Here is a 22,744-nt window from a genome sequence, read left to right as displayed (position 1 = left end):
AAGAGTGACCAAAAGGCCACCCAGCTGTCACTACTGGCTTTCCTTCTTGATTTCCCCCTTACCTTTTTTTTACCTGCGTAAATTAGATAATATATCATAGTGGTAAAGAGTCAACATTCACTACACTATGATTTATCATGCCACCAAGCAATGCTGTATACTAATTATACTAATTACCTTACTAAGCTAGCAGTTACAAAAATGATGTAGATATTAATTAATGTTTATTATTTTAGTAATGAAGCTATTCATTCAAGCAAAACCCCTCAGAAATATTAGCACAAATGCTTTTGGATATTCCCACTGTATCCCACTTCTTTCAGATCCCCAGAACTCTGCCTGGACATTGCTCTGAGCTGGTAATCTCTGACCTGCTACCCAAGCTCAGCTGCTCTCCACACATGCATTTCCACCAGCAGAGTACGTGATGCTCCCCAAGCTGTCATCAATCTTTCATTGTCTCTCTAGTGCATTCATTCCTCATGCAAGACTAACTTTTATCATTGAACTTAATTAAAATGATTACACAATGAAAATCATGACCATGACTATATATACACTAGAGTTTCACTGGAAATACACCAAGGCGATCTTTATACCCTGCTAATACATCTGTCTTCATCAGAGAAAATAAAGTCTGCTGTAGGTACAGCTTCAGCCTCATGTCCTCACTGGTCTAAGGTCAAAACAGGCAAGATTATTCGAGGAAGTGAAATACAGGATTCCTCTTTCTGGGCATAACAGTTCTTTGTACCTTGCATTTATGAAACCAGAGTTCCATCCAGGCTAACAATCAGCCAAAAGCACAGATGGTATATTGAAAGAAGGAAATGTGAATCAGTGTGATCTATTCAGCATGCAGTTTGCCAGACAAACTGCAAACATTTAGTTTCAGACACCAAAACAACCAAGTTCTAAATATAACATAAAGGTATTCCTAGTAACATGATGAGTGCTAAGGATTAAAAATTGTGCCTATTCGTTTCCATGATCTATCCTTCCCTTTCTGGATTTTGAACAAGCATGTTCCCTCTGCCCTTAAGTACCGATTTATCACACATGTGGTGAAGAATACAAATGAATAAGTAGACTTCCTGGGCAGTAGCTTTCTGAACATATTGTATACTGTAACAATAGAGATCTGAAGCTGAAAGATAGCACTGAAAAGGTCCTTGAGAGATAAGAGACTTGAAGAGAAGGAGGAAAAAAAGAGGTTTTATAGAGTAAACTATATATGGCTGGTGGTGCTTTAGCAAGTACAGACAGGTGCGAGGCATTCATTTAAAAAAAAAAAAAAAAAAGTAGCAACACAGTAGATCTACTGAAGGAGCTGGTAAGAGTCTTCAAAGAATCAGTATTTCCTTGGCTACTGCAACCACTTAGAAAAAACCCGAACACACTCAGGTGTCACAGAGGAAGAGAACCACTAGAAGAGGAAAAAAAAGACTTATCATCCCTTTTTCTTATATGAATCACAGGAAAAAAACTAGTTACACATACTCTGATTTAGAGTTTGAGGCCTAAAAGCGTAAACATATTCTTCACCAAGGAAGTTTTGTATTATAGGCTTATTTTTCCTTCTAAAATGGATTCATTCTTTTCATTTGAATAATTTCCTCTTCATTCTACTAATCCGGGTTGTGCCTTCAACCACGCACACCAGAGACAGAATTCAAACCTGAATTTAAAATTTATTGGAACCTCTAAAATAAACACAACATAATACATGTTGTCTGGCCATGAAAGTTGAAACTATTAATGTCTGAAGCCGACTAATCAGTAACAGAAAATGCACTCCATTTTCATCTTGCTTCTTTCATGACAAGACTTAAACTGCATTTACACTGTGCTGTATGGCACTTTCAAAAGAGAAGAAAAAAAAAAAAAGAAAAGCTTTGTTAATCTTAAAGAAAAATTATTTTACAATTCTATGCAAATTTTACAAATCTGTCACAGTATCAGAGGAGATATTGAAAAGCATCCTTTATTCACGTGTCAAAAAGGAAAGAATGAAAGACAGAGTGTGATCTCGCTTTCTCACAACTACTCCCTCCTTTGGCAGAAATTAAACAACTTCTGCAATATTGAGATGGTAATTAAAGTCTGCAGAGTCTCTCAACAGCTTTGGTAAACTCTGCCAACTGTCCCACTGCTCCTAAAATGATGCTTTAAAAACACAATTTTACTCTCGTTTCTGGGCAACATTCGTCTCAGGGATCTCTAGAGGTAAAGACCAATTGTTTTAAACTACCACACCACAAAGCCTCCATCTGTAACATCTCAGTAGAAAGCAATCTTTGAATAATTATTTTTCTCAGATAAAACACTATTGAATTTTTGAGTAGGCTTCCCAAAAATCTCAGCATCTCATTAAGAATAACTTTGTTCTCAATGGGGGCAAAAAGAAGTGCTCATCTGCCGGTTTTCCCTTTCCCCATCACACTTTAGGGTTTGCATTTTACTGAAACATTTTCTTAATCGTACTGGGATTTGATTTCAATTTATGCATTCTCTTCTGATCTCTGGATACTTTTTCAGTACTACTAATCCCAGTAAATCAATTTACATCTTGTCTTGCCAGTTGTTGTTTTCTTACCTTTCCTTTCAGTCACATCCAGAACTTTTATCCAAAATACATGGACATTCAAGCCCATGACTTCTCACTTCTTCGTTGAATTACTCATGTCAATCAGCACCCTATGCCAAAGAGGGAAGGAATAAGACACTCCCCAAGTCTCTGTTCATTTCTTAACCTATCAGCTGGAGTTTCAATAATAGTAGCAGAAAGCACTTAATATTTTCCAAACATTAATCTACCAATTACCCCTGTGAGACAGGTAAGTGGTGTTAATCCTTTCCAGCGAGGAGAAAGAGACACAAAAAGGTTAATAGCTTGTTCAAAGCTACAAGGTAATTTACTGCCAGGGCCATAAGAAAACTAAACGGTACCCAGCTCCCAGGTCACGGGTGCTCTGACCACTGGACAGCATCAGCTAGCAGCAGCAATTCAGAGAGCTCATTTACACCTTGTTTGCTAGTGCTTCCACTGAAATGCTAACTCCATTCTTCAACTCCAGTTCTTTGTTAAAAGAGGTTTTTTGCAGATTTTCTTAGAATAAATTTGAAAAAGCCTAACTGTGCCCAGACACTAAGTGAATATCTGAGCATAAGGACAAGTTATTTGAAAAACAATAGTTTGGCTTATTCGTTTTAAAAGATTTCTTGATTGAAAGCCTGGAATTTGAGTGAAACAACATCTTTTTTGCATTAAATCTTGTATTTAAAATTAAAATTTTGGGGAGAGGGTATTCGTAATTTATTTTTTCAAGCCTCTTTCTCCAGTAGAAAATATACTTAACACTGGAGGCAGTTCCTTATGGTGACAGCAGAAAGTACTTAGGGCTTCTGCAGTTGCAGGAAATTCAATATCCTGTGACTGTATCAAGCTCTTAAATATTAACAACCTGATAGAGTCACGTCTTCCAACAGAAATATGGCAAAAAGGCACATGGACGATTTGGTGGTTGTGGTGATGGGAGGGTTGACCTTTATATCCTCCCGAGTCCCTCTGCTGAGGGCAGGCTCCCTTCTGCCAGACCCCTCCTGCCCATGGGCTGCTGCCATGACCTCCACCCCATTCTCACCTCTGCTTACGGCCAGCTTCTCTCTCTGCCCTTTGCTCTCAATGCCTGGCAATACCCAACTCCATTATCTTCCTCCTCATCACCCTCGCTTTATCTCTTGGCAAACGAATACTACCAAGTTGACTCAGACCCATCATCTGTTTTGACTGTTTTCACTCTCACTGAACCAATTAAAACCAGAGGCACTAGAAGAACATCAAAAGAACAGAAAAAACAGAATAATAAGAGAGACCTCTACACTTATACAGATTACTAAATCCTCATTTCTTATCCAGAAACTGCATTAAGTAAAAGAATTACATGCACATGGCACTCACTCGCAACAATTTATGGATCAAGAAGATTTAACCTAACTTTATGGGATAAAATAACGAACAGCTTTAGTAATTCTCCAAAGGTTAATAATCCAGGGGTAGATGGCAAAAGAGACTCAACCTGTTGACCCCATACCACCTCTCAACTGCAGGATGATTTAATAAGACATTCCAGATAACAGAATGAAATTCAATTTCTTTAGTGCTTGATAAGCAACACGTGATACAACAGGTCAATATCAGAGCCTCTTTGTAGAGATTATCTTCATAGAGATGGCAGTGAAAACAAAAGCCTTCACAGTTGCAGAAGCAGAAAGGTGAGAGCATGCATTTCCTTAGAACCTATTTTTAATGATAATACATATTATCCTGCTGTTAGAGAAAAAAAGATGTCCCGAAGTTGTGACAAAAATCCCATAAAATGAGGCTAGTAAAGCATGACAAGTCCTTTGCTTTTCCTGCCTTTCCTCAGAAATCCTACATGTTGATTGCAAGACACAGTTTCATTTCCATTTCCAGGGGAGGGGGAATTAGATCTTCTGACCAGCAGACAGAACACACATTTGTTCGCATGAAATGGAAAACAATCAGACAAATTTTAAAGCACAAACACTTCAGATAAAGACGGTGCTTCTTTAACACCACCATATACTGTCTATATACTGTCTGTGTATACAATTCTTTAATTAGGGTTGGCTTTCAGATCTTCCCCCCTCCTTGAACGCTTTCTGGTATGGCATTACACTGAGGAACTGACTTCAAATTTCTGCTTTAATCACACTGACTGAAATTCATATCAAGTTTAAGAGTGACCCAGGTCTCCTTCATTGGTGACACGGGAGGCGAAAACTAACTGGACTTGGAGGGTGAGATAAGGCATAAATTTACATAAGGTTTGAGGGAACTGTGGAGAGATGTGGGGCTTATATTAAATAAAACCCCTGACATAGAAAAGCAAATGTATGACAATTATTAAAGAATTAGAGTACATTTGGCTTAAGATGGCAACCCTGTAATTTAAAACACAGTGCTTCTGACAGAGGCTCCTTTAATTATCTTGCCCTTACATTTTAAAACAAAAATGACATAGGAAAAAAAAAAAAAAGTCCTCGTTTTTGTTCTAATATTCTCCATCTGAACTGCCACTGGAATTCCCCAGACTTTTCTTTATGAAACCATGAGCCTCTCTGTCCTGTGGCTTCTCCTGACCTTTCCAGGATAGGTCTCTCCTTGGCATGTGGGAAATAAAAGAGGATTATTCTAAGATGTCACTCTGGCTCCTGCTGCTTCCTCGGTTCATGCAAGGTCCTACAAAAACAAAATGTTCCCAAAACTCAAAAGAAATATGTTACAGTCCTGCTGCTGTAAAGAATTCTTCTAAAAAGACCCCTGACAAGAGCACGGAAGAATGGTATGAGTGAAAACCACTGGAGGAAGTACAACCCAAACCAGAACAGCTGTCAAAAGTGCAGCAAGAAAACAATAAACAAAGGCTCCTCACTTGCTCATTTCAGTTGCATTACTGTCAATTATTACTTTAGTTATTAGCAAGCAATGAATCACGTAGAAAGGTTTTATATAGATACCACATTCCCTCACATCAGAAACTCGGTTAAGACTGCTGTATATAAAAGTGTATCACTCATTGAAAAGGACTGGACTAGAGTTACTCATTTCAACGGAGAACCAAACTCTGAGCAGGAAGGCACATCGACTATGATCGCTTCTGCATTTCCGTGGGTGATCTGCTGCCTCTCCTATAATTAAGTTATGAACAAAGCTAACAAAAATCCCTAGGTAAGGTGAGCTGTCCTAGAATATCTATAATGAACCCCCTGTGTTTCAAGGATTACTAACCTACAAATCCAAAAGAATTTAGTTCAGACTATCTCCCAATAACTCCATTATTTAACAATCTGATGATAATACAGGAAGATCCAATTTATTCAGACATCCCAAGAATGCCATGCATTTCAGTCTGATTTCCTTGAACCAACCTGTCTTTTATGACAGAATAATTCTTGTAAATCCTATTCAAGTTTCTTACCAGTAACTCTGGCAGATTTTTGACCATTTCTAAGTAGAGTTAAAGGCCAGCTTAGAGTTAAAGGCAAAAATCAATTAACAGTGCTGGCCTCAACCCTTTAACAACTACTTAATGATAGTTCATGAACTGCTTAACTTCAGCCAGGGGCTCTTTCCTACCTGTTTATGTGTATTCTAAGCCAAATCCACACAAAATCATATTACTAATTGGATCAATATAGACTTTTCATAACTTAATGAAATATGTTACTTTTCCAGATATTCCAGTGTTGGAGTATCTGCAGTCCCTCATACTTAGAACATAAAAAGCAAGGACACCTGCCGTGTATGTAAATACAGGTTGGAAAGTCTAACTGAGGTACTAATTTTATTTTTTTTTTCCAAATTTTGTTCCATGTCAGCAGTTTAGAGGCCTGACTAGGCAACCAAATTTGAAAACTCAGGCCTTCAATCTGTTTAAACTTAGAAGCATTAAGAAAGAGTGAACATCAAAGAAAGAGAATTCAAATGAAGTTGAAAAGTCACACAATTTGATGTAATTTCAGCTCAGACAGTAAATAACAAATTAACAGGTACGTATGCCCACAATAACAATCGAAGGGATTACTGGGCGTCTCCTTTCTCAGATGTGTAACACATAAGGGATACAAAACAAATATGGATACAAATGGAAAAAGAACCCACTTTGTGTACGTTAGTATGTCCATCTATTTGTCATGTGAACTGTGAGCCCAGAATAAATTAAACAATGGCATTTATACTGTACGAGGCCTACAGATTTATTTTGTTGCAAACGAAGGTTATAATGCAATTGCATGAAAATCTATGAGCTTTTTCTCTTTTCACTTCATCTAGCAACTGACTTATTAAGCCAGCTTACAAATTTCTTATTGACCACATACCTCAGGGAGCTGAAGAAAATATCTGAATTATTACATAGATAATCAGCTGTACTACACTCGTTTCAGTAGCAATGAGGGGATATTCAACGTATTTTAGGACGTATCTTTTTGGATGCAAAATATAGCTGTCCCTGCTTCAGAGGTATAGTAAAGAGATGAAATATAACTGCACCACTGACAATTATTTGCCCATTCCCTCTTGATAGTATGTTTATTCTATTGCCTCCATGCATGATTAACAGTTTGTGCATCCTTAGTATGTAATCAATAGCTGTGAAGTCTTCTATTAGCTTTAGAGATTAGACATCCCTTGATAATAAATTCCACTGATTCCTCCAGTTTAGCTTAGCTGCAGAAATCCCCCTTTTTTTTTTTTTTTTCATTTTTCTCCTCCAAGTTGAAATTAAAAGCAGATACATAGTCTAGGAGGAGAGAGGAAAAGCTGGCATGACCTCTTTAAGCTCATTCCTCCAGATGAACAAAACCTATCTGGTGGTGTAAAAAAGAATCAGCATGTCAACAAGCATCAGACTGCAAGAGTAAACACAGGGAAAGCCTGACATTACAAAATTCCTAGGAAATCTGTCCAAGACTGCCATGGTGAAGATTAATTGCGTAAAGTCAATTACAAAATTAATAGTGATGGGGAAAAAATGAACCTTTGACTTAAATATTAGTGTCATGGATATATTAAATCAGAATGGAAGACTCATCATCTAAGACAATAACAATTCTATTATAAAGAATATATAATATGTATTTACATACACGCACACACACTATTTACCCACCTTAACAGTGAACCTAACCATTCAACACTATGAAGAAAGCTTTTACAAACATTTATTTGAATATAAATCACCAGTTTGCTTAGATGATACATTTTTCATTTCTCTCCAATGCACATTCATAAACATCTTTTTATGGTTTTGTTTACAAACAATATATTTGGGAGCTTAGGGTGTTATGAGTATAATGCAAAATGCCTAAGTTGGAGTAGTGTGAATAAGCAAAACCAGAGCTTTCTATGGATATCATTAAAGCTTCAGTTCCTTTCTCCTGTATATAAAAATTTCAGTCCTTCAAGTCAGGAAGCATAAATATCACCGTATGAAATAAAGTGACCAAATGTGGAACACGGTCTATAATAAATAAACAGTAAGCACAGAAGAGAGACTCAGACTGTGAATAAAGTTAGTCACATTCACCTCTGATGACTAAAAATTGAAAACTGCAAGCAGTAATTACAATACCCACTTAAACCTTTTACATATATATGTGCATGTGCATGTACACACATAGATATTTGTGCACATGTGTGCATTTCCCCCCATGCAAATAAAACACCCATCAAAATGCATTCTCTCTGTCTGTACACTTACTGAAATGTCAGATTTGCCCCCATTCCCATTTCACCCCCTCTGGTTCCTGTAGCCCCTGGGGCCCTGGCTGAAACCACCTTATCCTCCAACCCCACTCCCTGCAACCAGCAAAGCCTTGAATGTCAGTCTGGGTTGCAGCCCACAAACTTGCCCTTCCAATGCTGTGTTTGTAGGGTCAAAAGGAGTAATAACTGTATGTTGCACCTTGCTCTGGCTCTGCATCTTTCACAAAATCAATATATACCATTATATATCATACAATGTATATCTCGTATAATGATATATATCAGTTATATAATGTATAGGATAAACCTTGGCTGAAACAAAAATTCATGAAGTGGCTTAAAAACAGAAATGACACTGTATCATACAAGGAATCTGCTGTATGTCTCTTGTCCTGCCGGTGAAACAATCTTGGTATTTAGTTGTTTTTTTTTTTTTTTTTTTTAAAACTCCAAATGACCAAACCTGTCACTTCTATTGTACAGAAAAGTTTTCCTTAAGTACTTGGGAAATTTTTTTTAGCAAATTGTCTTCATTTTCTTCATTGTTTCATGCAAAGTTAAGATCGCAAGTTGAAAATATAAGCAAGCTTGTTTACTTCATAAATGCAGACAAAAATTACACAGGTGGGCAAAGAAGAATTCCTCTGATATTAAAATCTTGAAAAAAATCAGAAACCATTTTCAAAGGTACTTAGAACTCTAAAAGTGCTGGTAAGGTGCCAACAGGCAAATTCTTTTTTAAGCTAGATACCTGATTACCATGCATTTTTACCACCTTGTAATTTTGATGAAATTTTGTTACTTAAGTCACTCAGCCACCTGCAAAAACCTGACTAAATATGACTAAAAGAACTTCTCAATCTATTGGTAAATGACCGATGTCAAGTAACTACCAAAATGTAATACTTGTCCCAGTATAAAGAATCCTTTTTCCTTATGCCCCCAGCACACCTTAAGGTGGTACTTCTTGACAGATATTTTATACAACAAAAAACTTTCTGTCCATTTTAAGCAACCCAATTTCAATTCAACTGTCCCTTGATGTAACTATGAGAAAAAAATGTATTCTTGAGTAAATAAGCAAAGCACTGTTTACGATTTGCTAGTGAAACAGTCGTGAAATTTTCATTGGAAAATACAGTCCAAAGTTATTAATTTCCAGAGAGGAGTTTTCTTCCAAAAAGTTCTTTAAAATGTCTGTTTTCAGAAAGGAAAAGGATGATAAAGAATATTGGCTTTTTATGTCGACTTGCTCTGTCTGGGCAGAATTCACATGGTATCACTTCTCTTTCCTACCATCATCTGGCTACAAAGGTTTGCAAAGCCATTTTGGGAACTGGGACCTAATCCTGCAAATCTTTTGTTCCTGGAGCTGCCTTTGCTCAAAAGGAGCCGGGCTCTGTGGAAGTGAGCTCACGAGCACCTCTTCTCTACCGTGAAACAGGGTCCTTGCGACAAAGAATGCAAAAGCAACAAAAAAGCCTTGCTTGCAAACAGAGGCACTGGCAAGCTGGGGAACTACTTTCTAAGATATACCATGAAATCTAAATAATGTATTCCCATTTAACATTTAGCTGCACAAAATACTCTAAAGGAATTGCCCTGCTGCTTTACTTTCAGCCAGCTCGTGTTTCTCAAAGCTACTGTTTCCTGCCTAAGCAGAAACTTGGAAAACATAAAATAACTCATCCTACAGTAAAACAAGGTAATTTATTTTAGAAATAATTTTCTCTTTGCAGACTTCCTCTGAACACTTCTGGTTTATTCCATGATCCCAAGACACAAAAATGCTCCTGAAAAATGATCCCAGAATATTTTCAGTCGACAGTAAAGCTGGATGAGTGATAACCCAGCAGCTTACTGGAAGCAGCAAAAGAAAAATAATTTTAGATGCTGTTGATAGTAACTTCTTCTCCTTTTAAAATGAGGTGTTTTTTCTAAAACGTGATTAATTAATGAGCAATTGATCTTGCTTTATACAGAACAGATGGTGCAAACCCAACAAACTTAGTTTTCATTCACATGCAAACGTAAAGGATTATTTCTTCACTTGCAGTAGGAGTCACCACTCTTACTATGTGTTTTCTTATTCTAGATACCCATCTAGAGATCTATCTAGTTCAAGCTGTCAACCATATTCAATAATTTTACCACATTTTGACTTTCAAGAAGATATTGTACTAGCACAGTTGTCTTGGCTTCACTGTTACTGCAAAGCAACTGCTGACGTGCTACTCTGACCAGCACTACTGTAAGTCACCCAAGAGAGTGTCAATCACGCCTGCTGAGTAAGTGGAGCATTAAATTATTTTTTTATGCCTATGTGGTACATGCTGAATCACTGTCATCATACAATCACAACAGAATACAAAAAGGAAAAAGCAGCCAATTAGTCAAGTCAAGGCCATACATGCGAAAGCAGTATTAATTTGGAAGTGCAGGCTAATTGCTGGACACCAGCATTATGTCACTTAAACCAGATTTATTGCTGAGTGTAATACATGCTTAAGAATAAAAAGAACAACAATCCCTTCCTCCCAACTTCTTACTGAAAAGCTTTAAAATTCTCCTGAGTGTCTGTTAGGCAAGAGCTAGCGTCTCTCTTCTATAATTTTTTTTTTTTTTTTTACATCTCATCTAACTGTTAACCTTTTGGAGACTGGCATAATGAGCACACATGCAAGCTACTACCATCCCCTCTTGTCACCACAATCAACCCACTAGCTCATAACCTTTATTGACAACCATGATAATTTGAAGGAATAAGAATCTGCTGTAGAATGTCTAGAAATATAAAATTCCTCAGAGTTGGCTTGAAGACTGCTATGACTGGTCATGAAATTATTTTTTTACTTGCATTCCAAATACAACTGATTCTTGACAGCTTTTGCATTCCCTTTTGTGGTCATTCTATTCATATTCATACCCATTCCTACCAGCTACTGATGCCAGCCTTAATCTCCCTCTGGCCATGTTCTCCATAATCATCTTCTCCCTTTCTCCTTGATTTGAACCTTAATGTTATGGCAGCTCTTGCCTTCCCAAGTTCACCTGCTACTTCAATATTTAGGCAAAATTATAATATTATTGTTAATTTGAGCTGTAACAAGGACATGTGCCAACAGGAAAAAAAACAACAACCAAAAAACCCAAGCATATGTTTGCCTTTCCCAGCAGCCCTTCACCTGTTGCTTTTGACCTGGATATCTGGAAGACAGACTGAATCACAGCATCATAGAACAATTCAGCTTGGAAGGAACCTCTGGAGGTCATGTAACCCAACCTCCTGCTCAAAGCGATTATATCAGGTTGCTCAGGAACTTGTCCAGGCTATTTCTGAATATCTCCAAGGAGGGAGATTCTACATCCTCTCAGGACAGCGGGCACAGAAGATATATGGGAGGTATAAATGCAACCTCAAGGCTTGAGCTGATTTGCTAACTATCTTTCTATTTGGTGTTTGCAACAAAACAGAAGAGCAGAGAATTCCACAATTCCCTAAAAAATCTCAGAATTTTTTGAATCTTGATTCACGGCGTCTGGCACTGACCTCTGTTAGATGGCAAGACTGCAAGAACTTCACTTAAAATTCACCTTGCTTCACCTTGTTTGACATAAAACTTCGCAGTTTTAGGAATACCAGAAGCATTGCTTCCTATAAAAAACATTATTTTTAACTGCAGTATTTAAGTTAAATGTGCAAAAAAAAAAGTTGAACAGAAGAATTCAGCTCTCCTCTTTGCAAACCACCTGGTGCTAGAGAACAGAACCGATCAATCTACTGTACTCTACTCTGCATATTTTCCACCGTTATTTAGAGATGCTTGGCAAGGGGCAGCTGTCTAAAACAAAATGGGTGGGGGTTATCTTGTTTAATAACCCTTAGTTACTGTACATATCTACTAGATATCTGTTGCTGGGTGTTTTGTTTGTTTTGTTTAGAAGGATTGGGTTGGATTTTATTTCTCCTGGACATTATAATAGAACCCAAGAACAGAACTCAATCATCTCAAGTATGCAGTGATGTATCTAAATACATTGCCTTTGCTTCTTAATGAAATTAAAAGAAAGATGAGAAAGGCCAACAGTTTAAATCTGAAGGTACTGGGCATGGAAGCCAGTGCTTTGACATCTAGACAAAATCATGCATATTGGAGTCTTGTAAGAAACTGGCTAATATCCTTACACTTTTCTCATCTGTACTGCCATTGTAATCACCAGTGTGATTAATGAAATGTATGCTTTCAGTCTCTATTCTAACTGCTATAGTATCATGGTAGTGCAGTGCTCTTTTCAGCATTACAACAAAATGAGTAATCTGTATTAACTGGTTTTGAGCGAAGGCTTTATACAGCAACTGAAGAGGCTGATAAAATACATGATTTTCACAGCTAAGCATTTAAATCAAGCCAGTTACTGAGAGGGTGAAGTAGTTTATTTAATAATGAGGTCTACCATCAGATATTTTTGCCAGGGCTGCAGCACTGGCTTATCTAAGTGACACACAGTCTGCAGGAAAGGAGGCATATACTCTGAAAAGAGAGAGCACAGGTTGTGTTTCAAGCATAACTCCTAAATGATTTCAGAGGAAAAGTCACCACAGCTACAGAAATTGCTAAGCAAATAACGTAATCCATGTTCTACTTGCAGTTTGGCTCCCAAGGAATGTGTCCCTCAAGAAACACGTCCAGTAGGCATTCATCCCAAAGAGACAACAGGCTGCTTGTCTTCTTGTGGATACAAATGCTACTGCCTAATTGAAGCAGGGTGTACAAAATGAAGTTTCCTTCATTTGCTGAGGAGTTTGGTGGGTTTTTTTTAAGCTACTCTCCATTTAAATTCAGATTTTTTTTTCCTAGACACAAAAATCCTTAAGGAAATCTATTTGAAATGTCTGGTTGGTTTCTTTGCTGTTGCTGGCTCTGAACTTTCATTCTCACCTAGCTATCGTGATCAGGCCATGACTGAGTACCGTGCTAGGAAAACTGCTATCTATCTTAGAAAGGATCCAAAATACTCTGAGTTGGTTTTAATTATTTTTATTGTGATTAGTAGATCCTACATCAATTCAAATTTATCTAAATATAAAATACTGGAAAAGGAAGTTATCCATAGACTTGTAAGAAGTTAATTTGAATTAAATAGCCCACAAATGAGACAGCTTTAACAGAACTGGTTGGAAACAGTGTTTTACACAGCCTGCTGTTTACACAGTGGTTTAAAAGCCCAATTATAAAAATCAGCATTTTGCATTTGAGAATCATAGAATCATAGAAACGTCAAGGTTGGAAAAGACCCTTAAGATCATCGAGTGCAACCATTAACCTAACACTGCCAAGTCCATCTATACCATGTCCTCGAGCACCACATCTATCCGTTCTTTAAATACCTCCAGGGATGGAGACTCAACCACTTCCCTGGGCAGCCTGTTCCAATGCTTGACCACCCTTTCGGTGAAGAAGTTTTTCCTAATGTCTAACCTAAACCTTCCCTAGCACAGCTTGAGGCCGAGAAGGACACGTAATAAAGCCAAAAGATACCACATTATATTGACAACAAAATGATACTGACTCCTTGCAAAGGTAAGTGAAGTTGTAAAATTTGTTTTACCCTCATCTCCATTTGAGTATGAAAATCCAACAACTTTCATTTCCTTAACATTCCTTGGAGAAAGACAAGAGGATGAGAAATCATTTTAATGATACCTTTATGAAGTAGAAACAAATGATGGAGCTGTAGCTACGATAACAATTATGACTATGCTTCGGTACTGCACAGCTGATAATATCCTACCGTTATGTGGCTTGTGCTACTGCTTGAGTTCAATTTCCTTCAGATAATGTATTTGGATTCTGTAATATGCCTCTTTGGTGAAACCAATAACTGAATCCAGTGGTAATTCCTCAGGGAGTTATAATTTATGGCAATTGCCTGTTCCCACCACTTTTCTCAGTAATTTGTTCCAATGATTAATAGCCTCACTGTTAAAGATAAATAAGTGTGCCTTACTTTTAATCTGAATGAGCCTGACCTCAGCACGTAGCCGTCTGAGGTTCTTATCTTTTTCTTCCTCTAGAGGAAAGAGGCCTTTTGTACCCAGTATTATTTTTCCTCTATATACAAACTGTATAATCACGTCCTATCTTCTCTCTGATAGACCTAAATGATTGAGATCTTAAAGTCATCTACTGTAAGACTACATCTTAAGCCATGACTCTTTTTGTGGCACTTTTCTCCATTCCTCCCAAATCTTCATCAGTGTGCTGAAAGCACGGACACCAGATGTGCATGCAGCGTATCAATATTGGTCATACCCACAAAAATCACATCTTTTCTCCTAGCTATGACCCTTTTTTTTTGTCATAGCACTACACAAAGAACTATTGCTGACTGCTGACCTACGTCCCCTGAAATTCATGTTTCTGTACTACTTCTTCCAAAAACATGCATTTATTTACATTTGTGTGTAGACAGTAAGCCATATTATCTACACTATCTCTACTTTAAACTATCAGAGGGAAAAAAGCAAAAATCAAACCCCAAATTTAGATCTCAAAGGAAGTACAAAATTCTAACAAGTGTAATGTCATAACTTACATAGTGAGCTATCTCACCTTTGCAGAGTCTCACTTCACAGCTCAAAATGCAATCAAAAGATGCAAAAGATAAAGGTAAATACAACAGGCTAAAGTGAAGGGCAGTAAACCTTATCTGCAAACATCTTTACTAATTTACTTTGCTTGTCGCCCAAAATGAAGACTATGTATACACACATTTGTCTGAATTAAAATATGACAATTATTTCATATTATCAACTGCAGGGAAAAATAAAACAAAACCAGGAAAGAATGCCAATGCAGCGGGAAAGGGGGTTACACCATCTCCCTATATAAACAACACAAAAAAAGAAGTCATGCTTGACTGCAAAAAACAATCATACAATTTTTTTCTTAAAGTCTAGTGTCTCACTGAAAGTCACTGAAGCTTCCCCAAGGACAACCTGAATTAGAGTCAGAGGCCAAACGTAAAGACACCTCTCTGAAACCTAATCCTCTTGCCCATTTAAAATGCTCCTGCAGCTTCTGGTCAGGAAAACACACCACTGAGATTGCACTGGCAGTTTTGCTTGTTTCTCTTCAGTGTTTTCAAAACCAAATAACTCAAATATCTGAACAAGTATCAACACAACTAAAATAAAAGCAGATGGGTTCAGCTAATCTTCTCCTTTTGCCACTTTATATCAGATTTTTTCCCTTCCAAAATACTGTCTTCTGGCATTATCAACATAACAGTGTTAAAAAGACAAAAATGCATTAGAAATTTAAGTGTTACTTCTGCAGGTTTATACCAAAGGGGATTTCCTAGTTGCTTGCTTTTCCACTATCCTTCTGAGATACTCCTGTCCAGGCTTGGATTTAGGTATAAGAATGAGCGCTGTGTCTTTTCAGACTTAGGCTGAGCATGAAAGCATAGCATACTTGTTGACACCAGTACCCCATAAGAAACAGCCAAATTTGTTCATAAATTAGCTCTACAGAAAAATTTAAGCAGTAAGTAATTAGAGCAAGGCAAGCATTTATATGTCATCAGGATAAAACCCAAAAAAGTCTTCATTTACAAAACCATTTTAGAATCATAGAATAGTTTGGGTTGGAAGGGGCCTTTAAAGGTCATCTAGTCCAACCCCCTTGCAGTTAGCAGGGACATCTTCAACTGGATCAGGTTGCTCAGAGCCCCCTCCAATCTCACCTTGAATGTCTCCACGGGTGGGGCATCTACCACCTCTCTGGGCAACCCGTTGCAGTGTTTCACCACCCCCACTGTAAAAAATTTCTTCCTTATATCTAGTCTCAATTTACCCTCTTTTAGTTTAAAACCATTAGCCCTTGTCTTATCGCTACTGGCCCTGCTAAGAAGTTTGTCCTCATCTTTCTTATAAGCCCCCTCTAAGTACTGGAAGGCTGCAATAAGGTCTCCCCGCAGCCTTCTCTTCTCCAGGCTGAACAACCCCAGCTCTTTCAGCCTTTCCTCATAGCAGAGGTGTTCCAGCCCTCTGATCATTTTTGTGGCCCTCCTCTGGACCCTCTCCAACAGGTCCATGTCCTTCTTATGTTGAGGGCTCCAGAGCTGGATGCAGTACTCCAGGTGGGGTCTCACCAGAGCAGAGCAGAGGGGCAGAATCACCTCCCTCGGCCTGCTGGCCCTGCTTCTTCTAATGCAGCCCAGGATACAGTCGGCCTTCTGGGCTGCGAGAGCACATTGTTGGCTCATGTCCAGCTTTTCATCCACCAGCACCCCCAAGTCCTTCTTGGCAGGGCTGGTCTCAATCCCTTCATCCCCCAGTCTGTATTGATACCAGGGGTTGCCCCGACCCAGGTGCAGGACGTTGCACTTGGCCTCGTTGAACCTCATGAGGTTCACGTTGGCCCACTTCTGGAGCTTGTCCAGGTCCCTCTGGATGGCATCCCATCCCTCAGGCATGTCAACTGCACCACTCAGCTTGGTGCCATATGGAAACTTGCCGAGGGTGCGCACAATCCCACTATGTCATTGATGAAGATATTAACCAGTACTAGTCCCAGTACGGACCCCCTAAGGGACACCACTCGTCACTGTTCTCCATCTGGACATCGAGCCATTGACCACTACCCTCTGGATGCGACCATCCAACCAATTCTTCATCCACTGAACAGTACACCCATCAAATCCATACCTCTCCAATTCAGAAAGAAGGATGTTGTCCTTCCATGTCAGAGGCCTTACAGAAGTCCAGATAGACAACATCCATAGCTCTTCCCTTATCCACTGACGTAGCCACTCCATCATAGAAAGCCACTAGGTTGGTCAGGCAGGACTTGCCCTTGGTGAAGCCATGCTGTCTGTCTCGAATCACCTCCCTGTCCTCCATGTGCCTTAGCACAGCTTCTAGAAAGATCTGTTCCATGATCTTCCCAGGCACAGAGGTGAGGATGACAGGTTGGTAGTTCTTAGGGTCCTCCTTTCTATGCTTTTTAAAAATGGCTGCAATGTTTCCCTTTTTCCAGTCACCAGGGACTTCATCTGACTGCCATGACTTTTCAAATATCACGGAGAATGGCTTGGCAACTACATTAGCCAGTTCCCTCAGGACTATGGGATGCATCTCGTCAGGTCCCATAGACTTATGTATGTATTTTACTGGAGTCTTTGTCTGTCACAGAACAAGAACGGCTCAGGGTCTTTTTGGATGTGTCCGATAGCTTGCTGGGGTCTCAATCAGACTCCACGCACCCACTGCCTCTTCGCTTTCTCCTTAAACACTCCCCCTCCCCCTGCCCCATCTGGCTCCCTTAATCCCTACGCTCCAAAAATGCTCCATCTTAAAGACTCAAGTGTGTTGGGTTCTCCTACCACAGCTGAAAAAGTATTTCCCTGCTCTTGATTTGATCTAACAATGTTGTCAGCAACTCCAAATACAGATACAGCAATTCCAGATACTTGTGTGCCACACCAAGGCAAAAATCTAAGGTACTTTGCATTTTATTACTTGCAAACAAGAGATACAGAACTGAGGCACTCACTGTGAGCATAAAAATGTCACAAAATGTGTTTATAGGCTTCACAACAATCAGAAAAGCATTTTAAAAAATAGGATTAATATACTTCAGACTCTCTACCTTCTCTCCACCAGTGCCAGGACCTCTTCTACCTTCTCTGTGTTTCCTGGGCTTCAACTTGAATGGGGCATCTCTGAAGAGCTCATGTCTTGTACGGACAAAAACAGACGGGACGCAACACCACCCAAAATTACAACTGGGACACCGGTCTCCCATTCCCCTCTGCCCACCTCCCTTCCACATCAAAATGAGACATGCTAACAGGGAGGAAACATCTCAGGTCCAGACAGTCTTAGGCCTATGCTGTGTGAAGTAGTGGATTGCCTCCTCATCCATTTTCCTTTAGTCTTGCAATCGAATACTATAAATCAATAAACAAGCTAATAAATTGATTTTTTTTCTCCAAGACATTAGACGCTGAATTAACTAAGCCTTAAATAAAACAGAATTCCAGCAGAGAAAATTTCACAGTCTGAACTGAATTAACACAGTCACAAAATTCCCCAAGTTTTCACCTTCTTCTACTTTACAATAGGAGCTGAAGTCCGGGTAAATCAAGACAAAATCTCTAATAACGGCACACTACAAACTTTCCAAACACCTCAAGGAAAATCCTATGAGTTAGGGTTACAGCTAATTCATAACACAGTATACAAGTACTTTAAATTATTCTTTGTACTTTGATTCTCCCTGACCTTTGAACTTCATCTTTGATATACTGATAAACAACTAACCTTTCAAAAGCAGCTTTTGTAATTCATCTGTAGATAATCAGTATATTGAACACTTATTATCACATTTATTAATTATCACATTTCAGAATCAACTTCTTGCCATATGAAGGTGAGGTATGTATTTCCATCTGTATCTTTCAGCTGTTTAACAGATGTATCTCATGTCACAGTTATCAGATGTCCTGGAAAGCCTCCTTCAACACACTTCTGTATGTGTCACTGGCAATATCAACCCGCAGTTTTGTGTACAAATATTGAGCAGTTTGCTTCCTTCTCAGGTGTGCTATACACAGGGTAACTCAGTAAATAAGGAAAACATCAGAATTACTTCTCTTTTTCCCCCCAAACACACAGAACAAGATAATACTTTGTAAAAAGAATGTTTTGATAAGAAAAATCTAAAGATTTGTTCACAAATGCAAGCAGGTTAGAAGTTTCGTAATAGCAACAATGCACAGCATAGACATAGCAATCCATATTAAATAATCATTACAGAAAATTCATTAATTCCCTGTAATAGTGCCAGAATTAATAAATCACTGTTAAAGCCCTGATATTGTATTTCTAAAACTGGTTATGTTTTGCTAGCCAATTCTCTCTCTGAATACCAGCCCAATAAACTCAAACAAGTAAAAGGCTGAATGCTATTTTCTATTGCAAGGAATCTCTACCTAAACTATTTTTTTTTTTTCAAATAATTAGTGGAATTATAAGAGAAGTAAAAACTACAATCCATATAAGACAAATACTCCAGTTCAGGGTACACAGCACTCAAAATTAGTAAAGTGCTTCCTAGCCGTGAAAGTGGGTTCAGCAGGCCGACTCCATGCTAAAACAGGAGGAAACAATTGTCACTTAGCACTGAATTACACAGCGATCCAAGATGCTTAAACCAAGCTTTAATTGGTTAGTTCTACTATGTACCCACCGCATAATGAACCAGCTGCCCTCAACAGTTTATTATCACTTAAGATAATAAATGAATAAATTAAAAAATAAATCCAAATATTTAATGTGATACTCTATTGACAGAAAACAGAAAAAAAGGGGAAAAAGTTGTATACATATTTTTTTTTCCTGGACTTTGGAATGCACCTAGCTTATTTTGTTTTAAACAAATTTCTTCATTTTTTCCTTTTATTTCATATTGCCTTATAATTTCAGGCTTTGTAGTACATAACACAGAATTCTTTCCCTTCCCTCAACCATATGGGATCAAGTCCACAGCATTATTTTATTTTCACATATATGACACTTCTGTAAGAAAATAGCAAACTATCAACAATCCTGTTTGCCTCTTGCCTTTTAAGTCAAGCAGCATTTGTCAAAACTGTTCCAAGATGATCTAATTCTGTATGCTGAGGACAGCCTTTCAGTTTGGAAGTATGTCATGTTATAAAACCACGTCAGTATAGACTTTTTTGCTGAAATGGTACACTTCCATGTTCTTAAGTCAGAATAAAAATTGAAAAAAAAAATTTTTTGAAGGTTATAAAAGAAAGAAATTGAGATATAATCAGCTCACACGTTCAGAGATTTCGAAACTGTTAAAAATACATAATCAGAGATGGAAGAGATGAAACATCTGCTGTGGCGATAGAGGGACTCAAAATGATTGAGCGAGCAAGAGCAACAAACCCACAAAGTGAAAAAAATAAACTTTTTACATTCCTTTTGCATAGCATTTGTTTTGCATTTGATATTTACTTCCCAGCTACTCCACGTGAACTATTATTAAATAAAAGCCTTCACATTTGATATGCCATGAAGCTGCTACAATTACTCTCTGATAATCTTGACAGCTACTGTTGACCTTTTGCCATTTGCTGCGATGTTGCATAACAAGAATAATGCATGTGACATTTTTACTACAGGAAAACTTATGAAAGAGATAAACATTTTAATGATTAGGAAGGTTTCTTTACGCTCCAGGTCTTGAGATTCGAGCACCCATCGAGACAGACATGACTATGGCTGTGCAACCCATGCTGTGCCCAGCGCAGACGGCGAGCCCGTAGCTTGAGTGCTGCACAGCACCCAGGCCCTCCCAGTTCTTACTAGCATCGTAGCAGGCTTTTATACTGCACAAATGTATGTAACCTGTGCTACAGTATTCAGCTGGTAGTGCCTACAAACATTAAGATTTCCCACTCTATCTCAGTTTATATCAGAGATAAAAGTTCCCAGACTTGGTTCCTTCCTCCCGTTCAATACCATTTCTGCTCCCTCTCCTCTAACGTGCATCTTCTGGCACCTTGAAGAGAACCACTGCTGTGTCCCCTGACAAACAAAGCTGAAAACCATGACCAGCGTCAACACAAGATGTAACACTGTGTATAAATATATTACTTTCAATTTGGACATATTAAGTGGAATCTTGTAAGCTAGTGTTTAAGCTGCCTAAATTGTTTAAAAAATAGCAATCTTTAATGCCAAACAGAAATAAACTAGGCTACAAACCTAATTGTCTGAATAAAAATCATGCAATGCTGAAATGATAATATTGAAATACATCTTGGGTTTTGATAGTTCTAGGTGCCAAATATCAAGAAAGGTGAAAATTAACGATCAACCCTTGCTCTTCATTGTATATCCTATCTCCTCCGTCTGTGGAAATGGTAAAATTGTATTAACTTCCTATTTATCTGCCAATGAAAAGTATTTCATTTCCCATGGACTCTTTTAGTTCTTTTTGTTTGATGCAAATGTTAAATGTAAGGCATGAAACAAAGAACCTTCAAAAAATACAATTTATCGCTTCTGTAATTGTTCTGTGTAAGCAACTTATCATCTTTGGCAAATTTTATTATTTAACGCTCACAGTGAATAAATACTTTTTAGTTCTATTAAAAAAATAAACCAGTTACAAAATGAGCATAAACTTACAACCTACTTATTCATTTTTGCTCTTCTGACCACAAGTCATAACAATCTGTACTAGAATCCAATCCAAATTACATGCAATTTACTCTTCTACATATGGAAAAAAAAAGTAATTTTGAAAAAAATCAAAGGAGTTCTTCCTACCAGCTGTCTCTTCCTCCCTGAATGCCTGCCTATTTGGACTTTGCATCTCTCAAACGTCAAAGTGAATTTTAAACCCATTGTAATGTTCGGTGGCTTTTTCCAGAAATCAGATTATACGAACACCTGCTCATCTCTTTCACTCCACTTTCTTAGATTTGGTATCAGACCGAGGAACTGAATTTAGCTTTCCAACATCACATGCAAAAGGAGAGCTGTTAACCTCCTTGTAAGTTTATAACCACAAGTCACTTTGCAGAGTACCTCTAGTGTTTAGAGACACCTTGTTTCACGATAAAGGGCAGTTAACACCTGTAAAGTAATTATATCTACCAAATGTTGTTGGCCTGAAATATGAATATATAATTGTTCCTGCCATCTGTTAATTATACTAGTTGAATCACTTATTTAATCATATACATTTACTTAACATCTACAAACTTTTTAATAGCTTTCACAAATGCTAGCCTGGTGCTCAGGCAGAACTAAGTCACCGTTTATGTGTCCCACAAGGAAACGACAGGAGGCCAGATTTTGCAGCAGCTCGACAAGATGGGAAGGCAGTTAGTGCCAGGCATCTCCCCAGCCTGTCCGTGCTGGCTAACAGCCACAGGGACCAACGGGGAGTTACCAGCAGAGGCGGGGGCATCGTTTGTCAGCAACAAGACCGGCTGGAGCAAAGACCCATGGCAAAAGGGGAAAGCTGGTGGGCTGGGATGTGGAGGGAGTGACAGGACAACCTGACTTACTATGAAAGCCACCCAAGTGTTCCTCGGGTCAATGGTTGCTGCTTCTGAGCATCTAAAGATAAGGAACCCATGCAAAACATGGAGCAGTATGTCCACAATTTACAAACCGCATCACAGCTTTGGCACTGAGCTCTTTGTCCTCTCTAGTCCATCTAAAGCACCTACCAGTGTTGTCCAGCTGAGACCGCTTTAAAACATTGCAGAACTGCAGGCAAAATTGAATTTTGCTGTTTTCCAAGGACAAGAGGAGATAAAACTTGCATGGCCCTTGCTGTAGTGGTGGAGGGGGGGTTTGGAGGGGATGAGAACACTTCCCTCACACCTCAGAGCTAGCTCCCTTACCCCTCC

The 22,744-nt window shown here is 38.5% G+C and overlaps 1 protein-coding gene across 2 annotated transcripts in view; it reads right to left on the bottom strand.

Annotated features, from left to right (window-relative positions):
- The window catches only part of PTPRK (protein tyrosine phosphatase receptor type K), a gene marked incomplete at both ends in the record, with an annotated part of 415,598 nt that overhangs the window by 94,659 nt on the left and 298,195 nt on the right, over positions 1-22,744 (bottom strand). The window lies entirely within an intron of this gene.

Source organism: Platalea leucorodia (genome assembly GCF_965183815.1).
Source record: "Platalea leucorodia genome assembly, chromosome: 3".
NCBI classification, from domain to species: Eukaryota; Metazoa; Chordata; class Aves; order Pelecaniformes; family Threskiornithidae; genus Platalea; species Platalea leucorodia.
The sequence above is the reverse complement of the archived record's forward strand: the minus strand, read 5'-3'. Positions and strand labels throughout refer to the sequence as shown.